The sequence below is a fragment of the Amborella trichopoda genome, chromosome 3, assembly GCF_054954075.1.
Source record: "Amborella trichopoda isolate Santa Cruz 75 chromosome 3, AtrichopodaSantaCruz75HAP2 v2.0, whole genome shotgun sequence".
NCBI lineage: Eukaryota > Viridiplantae > Streptophyta > Magnoliopsida > Amborellales > Amborellaceae > Amborella > Amborella trichopoda.
In genome coordinates, this window is record NC_142338.1 from 20,594,779 (window position 1) to 20,600,901 (window position 6,123).

Genomic DNA, 6,123 nt, shown 5'->3' on the forward strand with positions numbered 1-6,123 from the left:
TGTGAACGTGTGTTGTGTTCATTGCTTGCTTTTACTTTTAAATTGGGTCATTTTGTTCATGTCGATGAGGGAGAGAGTTTTGACATTTGTGTGTTTTCTTGTTATATTGTACATTATAGAGAGGGAGTGTGTGTTTTCGTTTGTGTTATTTCTTGTTAATATTGTACATTGGAGAGAGAGCGCATTTCTATACTGAGAGAGAAAAAGAAAGAATTTTTATTTTTTCTTGCTTGCTTTTACTTTTAAATGGGTCTTTGTATAGCCATTTGCTCATGTCGACTAGAGAGAGTTGACATTTGTGTTTTTTTTTGTTATAGTACGTTATAGAGAAAGAGAGTGGGTGTGTGTTTTTGTTTATGTTTTTTATTATTATTAAGACAAAGTATAGGATGAGACCATTTACCTTTGGTAAAAGGTGGTCACATTAATCTTGACTATTGGATGTGAAATTGGTTGGCTGCAATTATTCCACTGACCAAGCTCAAACTTCAAAAGAAACTTTCTCGAACTTTGTGACACATCCAAGCTATCAAATTTCACATCAGATAGTTGTAAGTAATTCTGACTGCCTTGTATGAAAGATAAATGGTTTTATTGTATACAATCCCTATTATTAATGTACATTATAGAGAGAGAGAAATCTCCTTTGCAGTTTTTCTTATTATTGTACGTTGTATTTTGTCGAGAGATAGAGAGATCTTCTTTGAAAAAAGAAAAAAATGAAATGAAAAGTAAAAAGCCAAATGGGCCAGGCTGAGCTTCTTTGAAGATTTTTGGGTAGGCTGTCTGGCTCGGCCCAGAAAATATATTTCGGGCCCAGTCGTGTTGGGCCTATGGGATTAACATCGTGTCGTGTCAACCTTTGGCAGCCCTACCTCCATTGCTTTGACATCGCCAAGTACGAGGCCTTAATAACTAGACTTGAGAATGCCGCTGAACTTCGAATCTAAATATTGTGGGTTATTGGGAACTCTCTTCAAGTAATAAATAAGCCAAGCTCAAAGAACATGGAAAGTAAGAGAATAAAAATTGATATCTTTTCGCGAAAGAGTGGAGAAATTGGCAAAATACTTTGAATATGTAACTTTCCAACATGTTGCAAGGTTAAGCAATAGATTTGCCGACACCATAGCTACCTTGGCTTTGATGGTTAATGGTACATTGGGAGTTAGTATAAAGCCATTATGCATCAGGCACACCTGAAGCGATTCATGATAAGATATAACAAAGTTTTATGTTGACTGTCTATTTAACACATCCTACTTCTTTTACTTAAGCTTGGGATGGGTTAAAGAAATCTCAATGTCTTCACCCTTATTACACCAACTCCCAATACAAATATACAATTCAAAAATCACAATTAATATGAACACTTATTAGAACTCGGAAAATGAATGTCAGAGTTTGTGCTCAGATCCAGTTGGTCTCACGGCATTTAGAGAGACTAGTAGATAAAGCTTAAGCAGAATTACAAAAAGGCTTAGGCAAAAATACAAACCAAAAATTCAAAATTCAAAATTCAAAACCACAACAGCATACAAACATTTAAGGTAATGTCAACCTTCGTGCTAGGACTAACTTGTGATACATCAAATTTCACCAACCACTCAAATGCATCTCCAAAAACATCATCCAACATCTTTATTAGGCATGTATAAGAATTGAAATATTGCAATTTGATTACATTATGAATAATGCTAATTACTAAATGAAAGACTTCCACTAGCTTGCTGCCGTCACAAACCTATGTAGACTGCAAACTGGAATGCTTGTACGCTACATATTGTAGTATAAGATCATTTCAGGTTATTTTTATTCGTAAATGACTTGAATAATGTTCATCAAATGTCTTTTCGGAGACATCCGATAAAATTGGAACGATACAGAGAATATTAGCATAGCTCTTGCGCGAGGATGAAATGCACAAATCGAGAAATAGTCCAAATTTGTAAGCCATCGGGTTTGGGTCAAAACGGTAGAGGTCGGGTTTTCATAGCACAATTTTTCAAGTTCCATTCCTATGTAACTTTGTTGGAAAAAAAAAACAATAATGCACGTCAAATGGCCTCATTTGGACACGACCACAATGAAGGTAGAGCCCCTTAGGTAGGTCCCTTTGTTATGGTAGCTCATTCCCTGTCTCCAGGATTTTCAGGAGTTTGCTCCTCAACTGGCCTCCTGGGATTGAGCTCTTTCTCTCCTCACAAGTGGCGAACCTGATGGACGGGGAGACCAAGCCTGTCAGAGATAGGGACCAAGTATATAAGAAATCTTTTGATGGGGTCCTCTTGAGATGTATATAAATCATCTGGAAGTTGACAAAATACTTTGAGAATTACACAATGAGAGAGGACCTTGGGGCAGCAGCCTTAGCCCAAAAGATTCAGGCATCAAGGATACCATTGATATATATATATATATATATATATATATATATATATATATATATATGAAGCAGTTTTTTATAGAACCGAGATTCTAAACAATCAAATTAGAGCCCACCTCAAAAATTTCACTAGAGGAAGTTGTTTTGATGCCCAAATACCCTCAATTGATCATCTCGACATCAAGAAGCATGGACATGAGAAAAAAAATGTATTTCAAGTTTTGTAAATAATGCATCTTGTAATGCATTTAAGACCATCAATTTTTAATATTTTCAAGTTTTCATAGATCTTACATAATTTTTTAAGCTTTAAATTTTATAATTAGAGATAAAAATATAGTTTAAAGCTATCACAAAGATTTTCTATAGTGAAACCATATTTCTCGACACTATTTGAAGGAGGGTTTTATCTTGATTGTCTAGAGCCTCGGCTCTATACAAACCACACCTATATATATATATATATATATATATATATATATATATATATATATATATATATATATATATATATATATATATATTAGAGTTCTTTTAAAAATACCCAACTAGAGCCCTAAAACCGAATCGGCCAGTGCCCGGTTCCAATTTGACCGACCGATTTCGAGTTGGGCTGGCTGAGTTTGTGAATATTGCCTTAACATTGTAGAAAGTGCCCATGAGTTCATTAATAGTCTTCACTACTTAGATAGGGGCCTCGCATAAGATTAGCACATCATCGGGTATATATCAGGTGAGTAAGTACATAATCACATCCTAAGGGGATTGCCTTAGGGAGGAGTTATTGAATACCGCCATATCAATTTGGAAGCCTAAAAAATCCATCACCAACAGGAAGAGATACATGGATAGAAGGTCACCGTGTCAAGGACCCCTCTTAACCTTGAAATAACCTTTAGGTATGCCATTGTATAAGATAGAGAAGCAAGGGGTAGTGATATAATGTGAAACCAATTTATGTAAATTGAAGGGAATCACAATGCAACAAGCCTTTTAATATCCTAAGAGACCCATTTGTAAGCACTAATTAAGTCAAGTTGTAAGCACATTTTTCGTCTCGTCATTGTATTATAGCACATAGATATGAGTCCTTTAGCCATGAGTAGGTTGTCCGTGATGAGTCTTCCTTTAAAGAAAGCAAATTGGCACCGGTGGATTAAGTCAGTTAAGACCCTTCTCAGCCTGTTTGCAACAAATTTGCTTATTATCCTATAGAACCTGCTTGCAACAAATGCAACATGGTCCATTGCGACTGAAATCCTTCATGTGGCTTGGAGATTTTGTTTTTAGTATCAAATATATGAAAGTAGAATTAATCTTTTTTAAGAATTTTACCCTCTTGAGACAATCATTCAACACAAAGAAAACATCCTTTCTAAATGACATCCTAGTTGAACTTGTAAAATTCCATGCCAAGGACCGGAAGGTTGCTTTTCACTTCCCAAATGCATTTTTTATTTCCTCGAGCATGACATCTTTCCAGAGTTCTTCCTTTTGTAGATTTGTTACATTGGTCTCCATGAGATTGTCATGTGCCAAATTGACCAAAATCTCTCAAGTCATAGTCTTATGGTGCTAAGAGCTTCTCAAAAATGGAAATGATATGCATCTCTAGGATATTAGCAACAGTTATTTGGCTAACCAAGGAATCTTTTAGGTATGTGATCCTATCATTTCTCTGCCCTATAATTGTGGATGGATGAAGAAACATAGTGTTAGCATCCACATCCTTCAGCCAGGTTTCCCTTGATTTTCTCTCCTCTCGTAGCAGAAGTTGTTACAAGTTTGAAGTGCAAGCCCTTGTTGGATTTGGTGCTATCCAAAACCATCCACATAAGGAAATCCTATATTACGTAGAATTGAGATATTTCCTTATATATATCGCTTGGTCTTTCGATATATATGTAAGATCTATAGGAAGTTTCCAATTTAGTATGGAAATCTAAACTTATATTTATGTGTGTGAGAATTTTTGTATCCTATTTGGGTCATCATATGAGAATGGTGGTTCCTCTAGAGAGAGAGGAGAAATGCCTCATGTACATAAGATGCAATGTTTCTTTTTTGAAAGAAAAGAGCTTCCTATGGAAAGAAACATTGTGATGATGCCTCTTGTAGACTCCTGAAGATTGATATACTTGTTTATTGTAGAGAAGCGGTTTCTATTGAGATTTTGGGTTATTTCCCATTTTAGTTAGAGATAGTCAGTTTCTCGTTGCTCTCACTTCTCAATCTGGAGTTGTCAGTAATGGTTGCCAAAAGTAAAAATAAGGAAAGAAGAGTGGTTTAAAAGGGGTTTGCTCAACTCAATTTTTTGTCGAAGGTTATAGAGGTAACTCTATATTCCAAAACCTTTGATGTAGCTTTCATTGGTATCGTAGATTTTAGTTTGTCATGCCTGTGGATGTAGCCCTCCTGGGTAAACCACGTAAATATTTGTGTTTTTGTCATATGTGTTTAATGTTTTATTTCTCATACTTTATTTGCCAAAAATCAACCCATTGGGTTTAGAGTTTCCACGCACAACAAGTGGTATCAGAGCCTGGTTTAGGGTTTTCAGTATGGCACCAAAGATTTCGAATGCAAGGTTCAAAGTAGAGAAATTTGATGGCAAGTATTATTTTTCAGCAAAAATGATGTAGGAATTTATTTGGGAAAAAATAAAGAATTTATGAAGTTGTTCAATGGATGTTGACATGATGAGCAGGTGATTTTGATATTAAGGTGGAAATTGTCGGATTTGGTGCTATCCAAAATCACCAACATAAAGAAATCCCATGTTATGCAGGATTGAGATATTTCCTTATTATGTGATATTGATATTGATATTTGATAAATTTTCTAAATAAAATAGAAATCCAAAAAGGATTAGAACTATTGGATATATCTCTAGATCTTTTGAGATATATGTAAGATCTATAGGAAGTTTCCTATTTAGTATGGACTTATATATATATATATATATATATATATATATGATGAAAGTGCAGAGAATTTGTGTGCCCTATTTGGATCACCGTATGATAATGGTATTCATGAAGGTTTTCTCTTAGTGGGAAGAGAGCTTCTTATGGAGAGAAACATTATGATATTGCCTCTTGTAGACTCCTGAAGATTGAGATACTTGTTTCTTGTAGATAAGCGGTTTCCATAGAGATTTTAGGTTGTTTCCCTTTCTAATTAGAGAGAAAGTCAGTTTCTCGCTGCTCTCACGTCTCTATCTAGTGTTGTCAGTAATAGTTGCCAGAAGTAAAGAGAATGAAGGAAGAGTGGTTTAAAAGGGGTTTGCTCGACTCAATTTTTTGTCGGGGTTATCAAGGTAACTTTATGTTCCAAAATCTGAGCCTGGTTTGAGGTTTTCGGTATGACAGTAAAGGTTTCAAATGCAAAGTTCGAGGTAGAGAAATTTGATGGCAATCACTATTTTTCAGCAAGAATGATGTAAGAATTCTACGCACCACAACAAGTGGTATTAGAGCTTAGTTTGGGGTTTTCGGTATAGCAGTAAAGGTTTCGAATGCAAGGTTCTAGATGGAGAAATTTGATGGCAATCACTATTTTTCAACAAGAATGATGTAGAAATTTATTTGGCAAAAGATAAAGAATTTATGAAGCTATCCAATAGATGTTGGCATGGTGAGCAGGAGATTTTGATATCAAGGTGGAGATTGTTGGATTTGGTACTATCCAAAATCACCCACATAAGGAAATCCCATATTATGTGGAATTGAGATATT

The 6,123-nt window shown here is 35.1% G+C and overlaps 1 non-coding gene across 1 annotated transcript; it reads left to right on the top strand.

Annotated features, from left to right (window-relative positions):
• The first annotated feature begins 1,847 nt into the window (after positions 1-1,847).
• LOC148782804 (U6 spliceosomal RNA) lies at positions 1,848-1,950 on the top strand. Its single transcript, XR_016053149.1, has one exon. It is a non-coding gene; the product is annotated as a U6 spliceosomal RNA (small nuclear RNA).
• Positions 1,951-6,123: the final 4,173 nt, after the last annotated feature.